The sequence below is a fragment of the Heterocephalus glaber genome, unplaced genomic scaffold (genome assembly GCF_053883595.1).
Source record: "Heterocephalus glaber isolate CG9 unplaced genomic scaffold, H.glaber_assembly_v1.0 deba00001447, whole genome shotgun sequence".
NCBI lineage: Eukaryota > Metazoa > Chordata > Mammalia > Rodentia > Bathyergidae > Heterocephalus > Heterocephalus glaber.
This window is the reverse complement of record NW_028258299.1, coordinates 13,292,594-13,308,813: the sequence shown is the minus strand read 5'-3', so window position 1 is coordinate 13,308,813 and position 16,220 is coordinate 13,292,594. Positions and strand designations below refer to the sequence as shown.

The 16,220-nt window shown below is 44.6% G+C and overlaps 1 long non-coding RNA gene across 27 annotated transcripts in view; it reads left to right on the top strand.

Annotated features, from left to right (window-relative positions):
• LOC101700290 (uncharacterized) overlaps positions 1-15,819 on the top strand; it is a 100,445-nt gene extending 84,626 nt beyond the window's left edge. For 7 of the 27 annotated variants that reach the window (XR_015452565.1, XR_015452579.1, XR_015452570.1 and 4 more), the window contains 5 exons: positions 343-417; positions 2,485-5,685; positions 14,056-14,205; positions 14,411-15,052; positions 15,599-15,819. This is a non-coding gene — a long non-coding RNA (uncharacterized LOC101700290). Of the gene's footprint in view, positions 1-342; positions 5,686-14,055; positions 14,206-14,410; positions 15,053-15,598 lie in introns of all 27 variants that reach the window. The other 20 variants (XR_015452564.1, XR_015452573.1, XR_015452566.1 and 17 more) reach the window with 4 other exon arrangements.
• Positions 15,820-16,220: the final 401 nt, after the last annotated feature.

The following is a 16,220-nucleotide window of genomic DNA, read 5'->3' as shown; positions in this document are numbered from 1 at the left end:
TATTTAAATGTACATTTACAGAGTGAAGGTGAACAGCATGTCATTATCACATCTAATGAAGTTAACAATCACTTATTGATGTCAATTAATACCAAACTTCCTTTCATAGTCCAAAGAGTCTTTTTACATTTGATTTGTTGGCATGAAGATTCCAAGAAGGCCCATACTATTCTCATTAATTCTTATGTTTAACAATTATTGAGAAGCTCTAAGCCAAATTAGAGGAAGAAAGAAAAGATGATTATAATTCCAACTAATCATAATGGCTTAATGGAGGTAATGTTTTGAAATTATTAGTGGTTTTTTCTATTCATTTCCTTCCTTTCTTGACTTTTGTTCTAGGCAGCTTGAGACATCCATCATCCTGGAGACAGACCAGGATTTGTAACAGAAGGACTGTCAAAAAGCAAGAACAAGGTAATATTTCTCTTTTGGTATGTAAAATGGAATTATCCAGAAAGAAAAAACTAGGAATGTCTTCAAAGATTTCTAAATGTCTTTAATATTCCCCTTTAGCAGACAATGACAATGAAGCCTGATTGGACCAGTATTCTGTATCCTCCTGCCATGTGGAGAAAGCACCCTGGTCCTCTATTAAGGCATTCCTAAGAAATAGGGTGAAAGATGGAGGGTATGATGACCTTTGGGGCCTATGAGATAGGGAGGTGTGGGGAGAAGGTGAGAAACAGGGAGGGAAAGAGGGACAGAGAGAGAAGGGAGAGAATCAGTGTAGATTATGTATTCCCCCAGCTTTGGTCCAACAATTAGAGAGGCACCGTGGTGTAGAGGGGACACTTGTCCTTCTTCCCACTTCAGACCCTGTTAAAGGGACAGTCATCCCACCCTGGGCTGTGACCATATCCAGATGGCAGTGTGGTGTGGCCAGGCAAAGGAAGCCTCAAGGTTTAGCCTTCTTGAGCCATCCGTATCTCCAGAGAGGCACAGATAAGCCAGAATACAGTGGGAGATTGCCAGGGACAAAGATAGCCATGACTGAAAGGCTTCTAAAATATTCTAACTTGTAAATATGTGACAAAAACTTAGGCTGATTAATTATCCACCGAAATCTACAGTAAAGAAACTATCCCATGTTTTCTTCTTTAAAATTGTAAACACTGGCAAAATACAGAAAACCATGAGTTAGTGGGAGAAAAGTTATAGACAAAACCAAGGAGCCATGTGTGCTTGGTCAGTCTGAATTGGCTTTTCTTTTTTGCAGTACTGGGGATTGAACTCAGAGACACTTACCACCGAGCTATGTCCCCAGCCCTTTTTATTTTTTATTTTGACACAGTATCTCACTAAGTGGCTGAGTTGCTCAGACTGGGCTCGAACTTGTGATCTTTCTGCCTCAGCCCCCTAGAGTGTTGGGATTACACGGTGCATGTCTGGCCTAGTGAACTTTGGTAGAAGTTGAACGCTGCCACACTGGTTTCCACCATCTCTCGTCAACCCTGGTGGAGCCAGGAATCACAGTTAGCAGGAGGGTGAGGAGATGTGGACATATCAAGCAGAAGAGGAGGGAGTGACCAGGGCTCCACCTGCTCTCCAGGAAAGAAAGCTTCTTGCTTTCAGCAGGCTCCTATGGATGGGGCATGATGGCCAGGCTCTCATCATCCCATGGGACTTCTAGTGACTAAACTGGGATTATATTTGTGGCTTACAAAGAGTATAGGACATTTTTCTCTTAAATCACGTAAGTGTGAGCTCATGAGGGCTGTCACAGTTTTCATCTAGAGATACTGGAGGATTTTTTTCCCACTGAATATATTTTAAAGGCACACCTCCTGTGAGTGCAATTTGTTCACAATACCAGTTATACCATAGGACAGTTCTTATGTAATAATATTGGCTGAAAAAGCAATACTTAGATGACTTATCTAATAAGACACAGCTATGTGAAAAGATGGGAAGACAAGGAGGTGAAGGTGGAGTGAGGGAGGGGAGAGAAAGAGAGATTAGGCCTGAGACAGAAGGCCTAAAGACAGCATTGTCTTCCAGCCCCTCAGCCATCCCTCATTTGCACCTACTGTGTGGTCTGGTGGCTTCCTTCTCAGTACAGTAACAATTTTGCAGGAGTATTAGTTTATATGTCTCTGATTGAAAGTAAACTGCTAGAGGAAAAGAACAGTGTCTTTATTTAGCTTTCTCTCTAGGGCCCAGAACAGAGAATAAATTTAGTTAAACATAAAAGGAGACACTATTGAAGCAAACAGGGAATGCAGGAAACAGGTCAAATGCTTTGCCTGAATCCCCTGAACTGTTGCCCTCTCTCTCCCTTCTCTTTACTCCTTGAACATTTTCCTTGCCTTTCAAAATGCCCCCAGCCTCGCATTAGTTAGCGGTGTGCTCATATTAATCATCAGTATATGATTTGAGGATTGGGTCCATGTAACAGTGATAATTATAGCTATAATTATCTGGTACTTTCTATATGCCAGGCAGGACTGCATATTAGTCTATACCTATCTTTTTACAAGACAGATTCTGATCCTGTAGGCTGGGCTGGACCTAAGTTGCTGCATTCCTAAAAGATTGATGCCAATGCTGCTGGTCCCAGGACACACTGGGAATAGCAAAATGCAAAGGACTTTAACTCATTTAATTCTTAAACCAATCCAGCGAAGCACTCATCGAGTTTTGCAATAAGATCCTCTGAGGGTCAGAGCAGGTAAGTGAGGGTCACACATGTATTCATGACACTGGGTTCAGACTTAGTGCTGTCTAACTTAAAAGTATGAGACCTTTCCAAAGTGCTATAACTTGTCAAGAGGTTTCTTTTAGGAGCTTATCAAGGTTGGACCCTGGGAAGACAAGAGAGAGAAAACTGTGTTTCTGAAGGTAAGCTATGGTGCTGGAGGAAGGCAAGAGTCTGCCAGGAGTTGCTGTACGCTTGAGAGAGGATCTGTTTCTGGAGTGCCCTGGCTTGCTCCTGGCCTGTGCCAGCCCCACGCCTGTGAGGGAAGGGCTCTGCTCCAGACCTCTGTTGCGCTCTGCTCGGTGGGCTAGCTCCCAAATGGAAGCATTGGCCTTCATGGGAAAAGCCTGTTTTCAGGAGAAGTGAACACAGTAATTCACACCTGAAATCCCTCCAGGCTCATTGGCTCATCTCAACAAACTGGGTGTGAGGCAGGAGGGGCTGCCTCCCTTGTACCAATGGGAAAACAGGTTCAGACTGGCTCTGTAACCTGGTCTTCTGATTCTTGCAAATCCTGTGTGACACTATACTCAGTTCTTTGGGGTTCATGAAAGGAGAGTCTGGGAAGAACTAAATATGCTCCTCTTTGATGAAGGGAACTGTCCCTGGGTTCAAATCCCACCACTTCTGCTCACTAAGCTGTGAGCAGGTCCCTGGGTTTGGTAGAGTATCTATGCAGTGAGTGTAATCGTGTGTATGCCTATTTACATAGATAGTGGATCCTTATTCCTCTCGGATTCCCTACTTGTGAATTTTCCAGCTCACTAAAACTTATTTGTAATCCCCCATTCAGTATTCATGTTTTGTTTCTTATTTGGTGGTACTGGGGTTCAAACCCAGGGCCTCACACATGCTAGGCAAGTGCTCTGCCATCAAGCCACGCCCCTAGTCTTCACAGTGTTTTTGCAGTCCTTTGTGACCCTGTACGGAGTAGTGAAAATTATAAGTCATCTGACGCACACATTCCTAGCTCAAGGTGATTTAACCGTGGCGGCTCCTTTGGGACTTGTCCTTGGCAATGACACTTTCACTTCCCCTCCCCAGTCTTTTTTGAAGGATTACACCTTCTGCCAGCATTCTCAATTCTAAATGGTTGAGATGTTCACTGCTAATTGATTTTTTTTTTTTAGATTTACAAAACCCAGAACATCTGGTGCCCTTTGTAACACCCCTCCTTAGTCCTTAGTTCTGTGCACCAACTAAAAGGAAGGATGTAAATTGCTGGGCAGTTTAAGTTGCAGTAAAGTGATATGTTCATTTTAAGAAAATATAAGAATTAGCCGCAGGAGGTCATGGTTTATTGTGATTTTTCGGTCAGAGGGAAAAACAGGAGGCAGCCTGGAAGATGGAGGCCCTAGACAGTATATATGGCTTCTGCTCTTCTCTTCCTTCCCCTCCCTGTAACAGCCTTCGGCATCCAGAAGCCCCTTAGATGGAGCTCCGAGGATGACAGTCCCTCATGTTCTTCAGGGGCAGCCCTTGAATTAATTGGATTCCTTCCTACCAACTTCGAGCTCTGAATATTGGCCTTTGAGTGGCGGGCAGTTGGTCTGCATCTCGTAATAGTGACGCCTTGTTTTATTCCAGTTCTTGCACAGGAAACAAGTGCCCTTTGCACAGCCCACACTTTTGTACTTTTCTTTGGTGATTTCGCTGTTTAAAAGTGCCAAAGTGCTGTGTAGTGTGTCATGTGCAAGAAGGCTACAAAGTGCCTTTTGGAAAAAGCCCCATGTGCCAGCTTTGTTCAGGCATGAATTACAGGGCTGGCAGATGTGAGTCCAAAGCTAGCGAGTTAACATTTAAGGTTATATATAATCTTTAAACAGAAACACATAACGCAAGGTTACATATTGGTCAACTGATGACAGCGCTGTGACCAGAGGCTGGCAGGAATCTAACCCTGTATGTCCCTGGACAACAGTGCAGGGTTCACAAAGTCAGTGTTCATGGTGGCCTTAGAGAACATAACCACTACAGATAAAATCCAACAGTGTGTATGTCAGGGACATAGTGACCATCATTTCTTTTCTCCTATAGTTCCGCTGATTGAGGCTTAGCTTGTGGAAAAGTAATGTCTGTTTTAAGGGCTCCGCTGGTGAGCCCTAGAGACTGTGGCCAGGGTCAGAGGCAGGGGGTTGGAAAGCAGGCATACAGCAGACTGCCTGAGCATAGACCTTTCCAAGGAGACCTTGAACAATTGACTTCAGCCCTCTTTTCCATATCTTCAAAGGAGCACCTGTATTGTGTCTATAAAAGGTGATGATATGGTGAGAATTAGATACGTTCATTTTTATCAGGTTGTCTTAGTTACTTCCTGTCACCGGAACATAATCCCCTGCACCCACAACTTAAAGGAGGAGAAGTTTATTTTGGCTCACAGTTTCAGTCCATGGTTTGCTGGCTCCAAGGCAGAAACAGGATGGCAGAGGAAAAGGTGCCCAATTCATGACAGCCAGGAAGGAGAGAGAAAGAGAGAGAGGGACAGAGGAGAGAGAGAGAGAGAGAGAGAGAGAGAGAGAGAGAGAGAGAGAGAGAGGACACAGGTGGGCACAAGAACACTATGCTCTTCCAGGCCATGCCCCCAGTGACCCACCTCCAACCAGGCCCCAGCTTCTAACAGCAAGTTGGCTATAGAGCATCCTACTCCAGTGACCTTCCAAATGCCGCTCCTCTGAATACATACTACTATACTACTACTCTGGGAGGACATTTATCTCTCACCCTAACACAGATGTTTAGCACACAGCTTGGTAAACAGGGCTAGGATTGGGGTGAGTGCCAGGGATGCATGCATTGTGTGAACACTTGCCTTGCCAATGCCTTACTTGTCTTTCTTATTTCATGGTGTCCTGGCCCCGCTGGCGAATGGAGATGAGCTCTGCTGTTATTAAAGGAAGTCCTGCTGTCGGCTGGCTTGGTCTCTCTGAGCCCCAGTGGTGACTGTGGGCACGGTTCGCTCCCTCTCTGGGCTGCAGTTCTTCCATCTGGTAAGCGGAGGTGACGTGATCTTTGACATCCTCCACCCCATCGCCTGCCCTTGGGAGCGATTGTGAGTGTCTACTGGGGTAACTGGTGGGCAAGTACTGGTGAACTGTGAAGTGCGGGGTAAACAGGAGGGGTCATTCCTCATCTTAATGCCCCCTCTTGCTCCCATCCATCAAGTGATCTCAACTTGACTTGAACCTGTTCACTGCCTCTGCCTGCACTGCCTCGGGGAAATGAGTGTTATATATTATCCCTGTGGTAGGAAGGAGAATATTATTTTTTATTTATCTAAAAACTACATTTAAAAAGTTTCATTCCTTTTCCAAGTGAAGTTCTGGACTTGGACTGCTACCTGTGGGCTCATTTTAGTCTTTAAAAATCCTCTCATCATTTTACAGGAAGATGGAGATGAGATATTTATTAATGACCTCTCATGGGCCAGGCAGTGCGCTAAGTGCCTTAGAAAATCCTTTTGTCATCCTTACAGCAGCTCTGCCAAACAGATGTGTGATCCTCATTTCACAAGTTCAGGGATGGAGGCCAGGGGGGTGAAGCAGCTCCTCTGGAGCCACGTAGTCAGTCGTGGGGACGGGGCTTAAACTTGGTTCTGCTCAGTTTGAACACAAGGGAAAGGGGAGGTGGTGGAGGCAGGTGGCTGTGTCACTGTGGACTTGGGGGTCACACAGGTGGGCGACCTGACTTGCTGTGTGGCCTTGGCAAGTTACTTTAAGTTCTCTAAATCCTCAGTTTTTTTTCACCTGCCAAAACAGTGATTATAATAATGTTTACCTGTGAATAAATGTCTATGCAGCTCATATCCTAGTCCCTGGCTCAGAAAAAGTACTCATCAGTACCAGTTACTGTGGTAGGATGAAAGAAGGGGCCAAATGAATGCTCCCTTAGCATGGGGTGGGGGGAGAATTGCCTTGTGCGGTGGAACAGGAGTGATTTGGTCATGGGTGTCTCCAGTCTCCTGTTCCCTATGCGCTTGTGGTTTGCTGGGTCCCTAGTCCACGTCCTCACCCTTCTGAGCCTCTTGTAGTCAGCTCAGCTCAAAGGTCGGACAGACCTGTGTGTCCTGTCACCTAGGGGCAGGATTTGGCACTCAGAAAACCATCTATTGTAGGAGTTATTTTGACCACAGCTCACTTTGGGCCTTGGTATGAGGGGGAGAGGTCTTTGGGGCTGGTTGGGCAGCCAGGGTTAGCCCTGGGGCAGTGCTGGGGAGGAGGTGTCAGGGACAAAGCTGGAGTTCAGAGTTTCTTCCTTGTGTTAGGAGCGAGTAGGGTCCTTGGAGTGGTGTGTGTGAGTGTGTGTGAGTGTGTGTGTGTGTGTGTGTGTGTGAGAGAGAGAGAGAGAGAGAGAGGCAGAGGCAGATAGACAGGAAAGAAGGAAAGCGAGTGTGAATTCCAGCAGGGCTTGTATAAGAGTCCCTTGTCGGAAGTGTGAAGTGTGTAGGGTTGTTTACAAACCCAGAATATTTTTGAGACACAAAGTGGTTGGATGTGTTGGGCAGCGAGTGTGAGAATGTGTGAGGGAGTCAGTGTGTCCCCTCTGTGTGAGTGCGAACAGGCAGGTGTGTGGTGGGTGTGGCTGTCAGTGTGTGTTGGGGCCCGGTGTGTGTAGGGCTAGCTGTGTAAGGTTTCTTTCATCTGCCCTGCAGGGATCTGGGTGGGGAGATCACTGTCTCAGTGACACGGACAGAACACAGGTGGGTGAGGGAAGGGAAAATCTTCTGTCTGCTCAGTGATCCTTTATGGAGAGATGGGGTGGCCACAGAGGGTGGGGCTGGCTACCATGGCTTGTCCTTGTGGCCCCTTTCCCTGAGTGAGGACAAGCAAGGGAAGACAGACACAGTATTTGCTTGAGCAAGTGCTTGTGGGATTCCCAGTTGGTCAGGCCCCGAGGGACAGTCTAGCGAGGACCTATTTGCTGTGATGTGAAATGGAGTGCTGAGGTCCAAAGGGAAGGTCATTTACTGGGTCACACTCAGGTGATCTTGAGTTTTTACAGAGGCATCAGGGGCTCAGAGCAGGGAGAGCCAGGCCTGGGCAGGATGGAACAGCCTTGTGGAGGCTGTGCTGGTCGGGGCAGCAAGGGTTCAGGGTACAGATAGACGTGGTGCCTTCCACAGTTGTCCTGCAGGTGGGATGGGGATGGGACCAGCTGGAAGGAGCGGTGGCACTTCTGTCCTAGAAAGCTGGGGTTGTGGGTATCAGTGTCTAGCTGGTTCTATGCAAAGTCAGGGAAGAGTCTTGGGGATACTCATGGCTAGGAACAGAGGGCAAACAGGAAATTGAAGCTGCAGCCCAGTGGAGCAAACAGGGTGAATGTGGCAGAGGAGGGTCTGTCTCGGGTTTTCCTTGGAGGAACACTAAGAAGCAGGAAGCCTTGCAGAGCTGCCAGAGGATGGTGGGTCGGGGCTTGGGTGGGCACAGTGACAGTTTATTCCTCCACTGCCTTGGAGTCTGGCTGGCCTCATCCCAGAGACAGTCCCTGGAGCCCTAGTGGTCCTAGCTGTGTCCAAGACAGTCTTTTGGGACCCCTCTGTCCCATTGGACCCCAGTCTGTTCCTCCTGAACCCTGAATTTCTCCTCTGGGTGTGAGCCCCTGCCACCCCGTGGTGTGGTGCTCCTGGGGGAGGTGCTCATGGAGACCCATGGGCACTGCCACCTCCTTCCTGCTGCTGTTTTGGGTGGGCATTTTTTGTGAAGGTTCCTGAGCCGCAACTGTGAAGCACCTGTCACTAGCACTATTCTAAGTGCTGTATGTTTCAGAAGCTCTAATTTTTAAAATGACATTTGGCAAGAGAAGTATTATTTTTATTTCCACTTTGCATCAGGAGTTGAAGCTCTGGGAGGTTAAGTGACTTTCTCTAAGAACTCCCAGCATGTTGAGCAGGAGGAGTCAGAATATAGAAACTGCACAGTAGTCTGAATAGGGTGTTTAATGTAGAGTTTTTAACTAGTTATGGATGCCTAACTAGCAAGAGGTAAAGATAACTCTAAATGATGCAGGAATAGAGGGCTTAGGGAACAGCCACCATCTATGGGGTCAAAGTAGCATACCTAAGGAAGGAAACAACTTGCAAGATGACCCCGCCCCCTGCCTTTTCCACCTTGCTGTGATGCCAAGGTTCAGACCTACTGGGCCTCATTGGAGGAGTGTGGAACCCCAAGATGGTGGAGAGGTCTGCTGAGCTGCCTCAGTGGGAGGCCAGACCTGGGTGCTGATGAAACTCTGGGGGTCTATCTGATGGGGTGTGATGAAGACTTCCCAGGGAACAGCTGCTGTTCAGGATGCCAGAGAAACTTGTCAAGGACCAGAAACCACTGAGCATCCTTGACATGCTGCTTGCTCTTCACTACAAAAGCAAGCAGAAATCAAGCATCTGGAACCAAGAAAAAAATCCCTTCCATCCACAGTGTCCCTCTGGTGCCCTCTGTTGACAGAGCTTAACACACTGCGAGCCGGCAAGGGGGACCATCCACAGGGTGCAGCTCCTGCATCACCAAGCAGGACAATGAAGGGTGACAACGCTGACAGGCAATAAATTGATAATCAGCACAGCAAGTATGGTTTACTTGACACAAGAGCTCAAGTGGATGCTACTGTAACATTGACTTTTTGAGTTTTCCCATCTCTAAACTGGCAATAATACTTTTCCCATAAGGGTTCTGCATGTACAAGCATTGACTAAGATCATGTATATGTAGGTCTGTAACATTATAGAAGTTCAGTGAGAACTACTGGCTTACTAGCCTGTCCTTTCAAAGGACACTGTAAGAAATTCAAGGTGTAATTAAGCCCACTTTTCTAGTTTCATAGATGACAAAGCTATGGAGGGAAATGATTTAGCTCAGGTCTTACTGATGATGTTGGCAGGACAATAATTAGATTCTGGGCCATCTGAATCCTGTTTCATTATTTTTTTTCTGAAATCTGCTGCATCAAATTTGATATAATAATTAGGGGTAGGGTAGAGGGAGGGTAGTTCCACATGACATTATTTAACATTGGCTCCCTGTACTCAGTTGCACAAGGTTTTGTTTTGTTTATAGGAGAAAAAGTTATTTTGACCAGTTCAAGTTTTCCCTTTAAGATAAAGTTTGTGTTTTTATTTTATTACTCAATTCACAACATGCCACAAGTCAAATTCATTAATAATATTAACCACTGACATAGAGAGGGCACAGAAATAAATAAATTTCATTGCCATATGCATATCTTCCTGGAGTCCTTGTTTTCATCTACATTTTCTTCCTGTTACTTCTTAGGGATCTGGTAGTAATATTGCAGCCTGAGTCATCTGGGAAGGCTGCAGTCTCCTTTTCACCCCTTCCAGGACTTTCCATTTGTGGTTTTTCTTCTCATCTGCCCGTTCTCTTTGGGGGTTGCATCTGCATGCATGGTTTCAGCTGTGTCCTCCACAGTGGTGAGTACCAAGCTGCTGGTTTCAGGTCACACCTCTGTGACCACCTGCAGACCTTGTGCCTACTGCTTACTGGGCAGCTCCGTATGCAGATCTCCAGCCACTTCAAGCCAGGCAGGCCTTCCCTCAGTGAGCTCACCATTTTCTTCCAGATCTATTGCTCCTGCTGCCAGGCACCTGGAGTGGCACCTCTGTCCTCCCAATGGTCATGCAGAATAACTGCTTGAAACTTCTTGGTCACTTCCCAGTGCACTTGGAATTTTTATCTGACTCCCTCACTGGACTAAAGGCCCTTCCTGAGTTGGTTCCTGCTGACATCTCTTATTCATTTTTTTAAATTTTAATTTTTTCCCATTAAGTTTATTGGTACATTTAGGTATACAATACATCCGTCATTGGGATCTTGTACCTTTACATGATGTATCTTGGTTCTTATTTTTCCCTATTCCCCTGGACATCTCTCATTCATAATGACCCACCCATTGTCCCTTTCATTAATTTCCTTATATTTTCATTTACATCTTCTAGAGCCTTTCTTGCCCCAAGTGTTCACACAAATTGTTTTTTTGGGGGGGTGGGGAAGGGGGGCCTCATGCATTCATCTCCTGACTCTTTGAGTCTCACTCACCTGGGACTCAAATTTTACATCTTCAGAGATCCCTCACTAATGATGCCTGCCCTATTGTAAGGTAGGACTTTTCTATTATTCTCTCTCATGCTACTTGTCCTAATTTGTAGTCTCATATTTATTTAGGTGTCTATGCTCTTGATTTTCTTCAATGCTACACTTCAAAAGATAGAGTTCCTGGCCAGTTTTGCTTGCCATTAACACATTCATGGTGGGGCTATAATTTGTATGTCTTGCTGCCAGATTCAACTTGCTGTGTGTGGTCTCTTATTCTCTAACAAGTTAGTCCAGACTACCTGGTGCAGCTGATGGTGTGTGTATGGGTGTGGTGGGGTGAAATTGAGCTATCCAAGAGAGGAAGTGGAAATATGCAAATGATTTTTTAAGCCTCTGCTCATGCCAAGTTTGCTGCTATCCTATTGGCCAGAGTAAGTGACATGGCCACACCCAAGGATAGAATGAAAAGACTACAGAATTACTAAGCAAGGAGCAGATACAGAAAGTCTGCTATTTGGGACCACTAATGAAGTCATTTAACCACAACCTAGAATAGTGACTGGCACATAGTAGGTGTGAAAGAAATACTTTCTGAGTGAATATATGATACTTTTTGAACATCTTGTAAGAGTTCATTCTTTTCTTTAATCATACCAGAATACAGGCCAATCCCCAGCCTATGCTTCTCAGTGTTTAGATCATGAATAGACCTTGATCTCCATGAACATCCTGAAGCCCTAGATAAATTTTTGTGTGCTAGCACATAGTTGTGGTTCTTTGAAAGAAAGTACCCATCTCTTTCACTGGATTCTCAAAGAAGATTCCTCCAATGCTTGAGAATTACTTTAGAAAACAAATATACTTTTGTATCTTTCTGTCTTTGTGTGTGATGTTTCCTCCTAGATTGGTATGCTCTGTCTTTAGGGATAGATGGTGCTGATTTTTGCATGTCTGACCATATAAAATGTCCTTAAATAAATAAGCTTAAAAGAAGCAAAAGGTTTTCATAGTGAATAGTAAAAAAGTACAAAGGTTTGATGGGAAATTATTTTGAAAAATGAACAAAACATTATTGTCATGTTTATTTTGTCTCATATTTAAAAAATTTGAGATTTGATAACAATTACATATGAGAGCTTCGAATGAACCCAGAATGAACCACATGTTTTTTTGGGGGGTATAGTTTTCCAGATAACATCATGTACTAGCACAAAATGCATCCTTTAGCTTTGACCTTTGCAGCATGGTCAAGAACCAGGTAACCCGTACAAGTATAATACAGGTCTTATTACTTTTCCCTTGAGCTTTGTTTATATTAGAAACATTCTCCTTTGAAGCACTTAAGTCATTATTCCGTTCAATTTTCTTGTCTTCAATGGCTAATGTGTCCAACTCTTCTCTCTAACATATCTAACTCTGCCATTTATCATCTGTGTATGTGTCTAACGCTGCTAGGTCATCACTAATTGGTAATTTTGCTTGTTTTGTACATAGTTCTTTTAGCATTACTTTCACTGACTTTGTAACGTCCAGTATTTCTTGTACATTGTAGATTTCCTTTGTAGGCCACTTACATTATATATTCCTTGTCTTAATAGAAGTTGTTCATTTGATCACTGGGGTAAGGCTGTTGTCTTTCTAGCTCCAGACTCTTGCCCTCAACTGAGCAATGAAGATGCTGAGGCTCAGAGATATGGCAGGAAGCCCACATCCAGAGGCACATGGGGAGTGATAGGAATAAAACTAGACCTCGGGTGTTCATTCCCTGGGTCTCTTCTACTCTACTTTCCCACTCACACTTGTTATTGGACAACTATTATTTTAGGGAAGGAAAACTAATTTCATATGAAATTATTTAAAAACATCTAGACTCATACTTAGTTGTATAACCAAAATGTTCCATTTTATTTACAAGTGTATTTTTTTAGCCTTTTTAGATGCCCAGTGACTCATTTATTTCATTACTGACTTGGCAATATGCAATAACTCAAATTCATCTGATTCATCAAACTTTCAACACTCTTTGACATGGGGAATATATTGCACTGAGACTTCATGGTCCCAGTACAGTCACAAAAATTGATATGTGATCAAAGAGGAGATGTATCTGTCTAGAAGCCAGGTTTTCTGATTCCAGGATGGTGCCTTCTCCAAACTAATATTTTAGTAAAGAAAGTTACATTTTTTACTAATTAATATGATAGCTACATTAGGTAGTACTTGATTATGTACCTGGCACTTCTGACTTGACTTTACACATATTAACTTATCAGTAGAAAAACCCCAAGAGGTGGCTATTATTATCATTCCTATTTTGCAAACACATGCATTCATGGACTATATTGATAATATTAAATATTCACTTATATATCTTTCAGGTCTTGTAAAGGTTTATTTTTTACTTTTAACCCTCGAATCACCTACACCCTGTACAATGTTTTGTGTTCTGAGTTGTTATTGTCTTGTGGTTTGGTAATGCATCAGTCATCAGATAAGATACCTTTGGTTGCAAGTATAGGACACCTGATTGAGTAGCTTAAGAAGTAGGCAGTTCTGGGCTGGCTCAGCAGGTCAATAAACACACACACACACACACACACACACACACACACACACACACACACAACCACCCAGCCTCTTTTACCCCTCTGCTCTTCTTGCTTCCACACTGGCTCTTGTCTTCAGGTTGGTTGCTTCGTGGTTTAAATAGGGCAATGTTAGCTTTAGGCTTCAAATGCCTATTTTCAAAGGCAGGAGGGCAAGGGAGGGCCAGCAATGCCAGAGTATGATCTCTTTGCTCTCCTTATGCAGGGGATACTTTTGCAGACGCCTGACAGAACATTCTTCCATATATATCATTAAATTGAACAAGGTCATGTGGCCACTTTTAGTTGCAAGAAAGGCTGGGAAAACATAAACCTTGCTTTTTTAGCTCTCTTTCTGTGTGTGTGTGTGTGTGTGTGTGTGTGTGTGTGTGTGTGTGTGTATTACCATTACTGTGAAGAAAATGGGAAGGAAATTGCTATTGGGCAGTCAACCAACAGTGTCTATCATATTTATAAATTACTAGAGAATAATTACCTTTAAACATGGTCTCCTGTGGGTCATTTATTTAAGTCTCACAACAATCTTGGAGTGCTGTTGAGCTCACTAGCAGAAGATAAAGAGCTATGTGTAATTACTTTGAACACAGAATTATCATAATTCTGTGATTTGGGTATTCTGAGTGTGTCAGGATTCTTCCCTCACATGTAACAACCATGTCTCCTGTAGGTTTTGGATGCTCATGCGATATCTTTCCCCTTTCCCCTACAGTTTATTTTAGCTGAACAGAGAATAAAGAGGCCCCAGGGAGGCACCCTCAGAACACTGAGACTGAAATGAAAAAGATGAAATTCATCTCATAAAACTTGATCAGCAATAAGATGAGTCATGTCACAGACAGGACCAAAGAAGGAAGAGCAGGTGTGTGAACAGGGTCTTACTGTCATCCTTGAGGGATGGGTGGCTAGGGACATCCTGGGAGCCTGGGCCTTCCTTCCTGGAAACATGCCCCCTGTGTTAGCTTCTCCCTCATGGAGGGAGATCTCTCTGTGGGCTCATGTTCAGAAACTGTAGAGCAGGTGTTTGCTTTGGGGAGGTAAATATTTTTGCACTATCTTATTTTCAGAGACCAGCAGAAAGGACTGTAAGTTCAACTGTGCTGCCTGCCTGACCCAGAGACCTGTTTGCTGGTGGACCCCAGGGCCAGCATGCCTGCTGATATCCCTGTGTGCTTTTCTGGTTTGTTTTGGGGGGACCTGGCAAGATGGAGGGCAGAGTCTCTGGGACCTCCAGAGCCTTTGCAAAAGGATAGAGCAAAAAGCAGGGTGCTTTGTGGAGAACAATCTTCTCCTCACTCCTAGAGTTGAGCCTAGGTATGGTAATGAGACCAGAGAGAGGGCCTGAGTGCTAGATGGGTTCTAGTGTCCGCTGCTGCCACATACAAGGAGCACCTACTCTGTGCAAGTATCACACTCAGAGCCAGCCTGCTGGGAGAGGCAGGCTCACACATCCACCTCCAGGGCCTTTGGCTCTAGCCACATGAAAAGAATGAAGTGGATCACCGCTGAGCATGTGCTCCATACAAGGGATTGTACTGTTTCTCTTTTATTTGTAGAGAAATATGAGGTGCTTGTTCATGGCTACAGAGTTAGAAGGAGGTTAAGTCAACACTCAGGCCCAGGTTGGTCTTTCTTCAAGTTCACCTTCTTCCCATTTTGCTCAGTAAGATCAGCTTTGGAGGCATGGAGTCACTTTTCCAAGTCTCTAGGTGAGAACCTGCTGTGTTTTAACTTTCTGCAGGAAGGTGGGGGAGATCAAATGATTGCTGCTCTTTCTACCACCACATCCTGATGTGAAGCACTTTGTACCCATTTAGTTCAGCTCAAGTCAGTTCATCATTTTTAAGCACTCACTGGCACCAGGCACTGTGCTGGTCAGTAGAACCCAGACATGCACCTTTGCTGTTATGAAGGACACAGTGACATTTCACCATTGTAACCAGACTTCCCAATGAGAGTTTCTCAAGGTTCAGTGTGTGTGTGTGTGTGTGTGTGAGTGTGTGAGTGTGTGGGTGTGGGTGTGTCTGTGCTTGTGTGTGGTGACCTGCCCCAGAATCCCTTGGGGAGACTGTAAGAGTCCAGGGCTCCATCTTAGACCTAAAGAGCCTCAACCTTAGAAGCTGAGGCAGTGAATCTGCTTCTAACCAGCTCCCTTGGTGAGCTTGATGTTTACCACCATTGAGGACCTTTCTGTTACATGGGTACGGTGGAAAGAGAAAGTACCAGTGAACTACTGTTGCTCTTTCTCACTGCAGAGGCCCGCAGGACAGACTCGGAGGAGGATGGACATCTCAGAAAGGATGTGGAGCCTTCTCCATCAGTCCAACTGGCATGGCTCCTATAGCCTGCAAGCCTTCCAGGGGACCAGAAAAACAAAAACAAAAGAACAACAAAAAACAAACCTTGAACATTTAGAGTCAGAGAAAATGTTTGAATTTTTTTCTTACCTCAGAAAAATAAAAAATTTTAAGAGCTGTGGAAATCTATTAAATTTGCCTAAAATAGGATAACAACACTCAAGGTATTTAAAATTATACCAATAATAATTTTTAAATAATGATGCTATTATGGTTTGTATGGTGGGAGGGACCCACAAAGATAAAAGTGTGTGGGATGGAGGTGGAGACATAGCCGTGTGTGATGGGTGGGTGTGGATGGGTGATGGATGGAAGGCTGGAAAAGAGACAAAGACCAGCTTCTGGAGGACCCCGAGTGTCAGGCTGAGGAAAGTGAGGATTACATGGAGTGTCCTAGGAACCACTGAAGAGTTCGATAGGGAGAGATTTTTCAGTGCTAAGAAAATCCCCTTTAGCCTGATGGTAGGGAAATTTGGAGATGGGATGTCCAGAGCAGATGGGCTAGGGAGAGAAGAGGCCT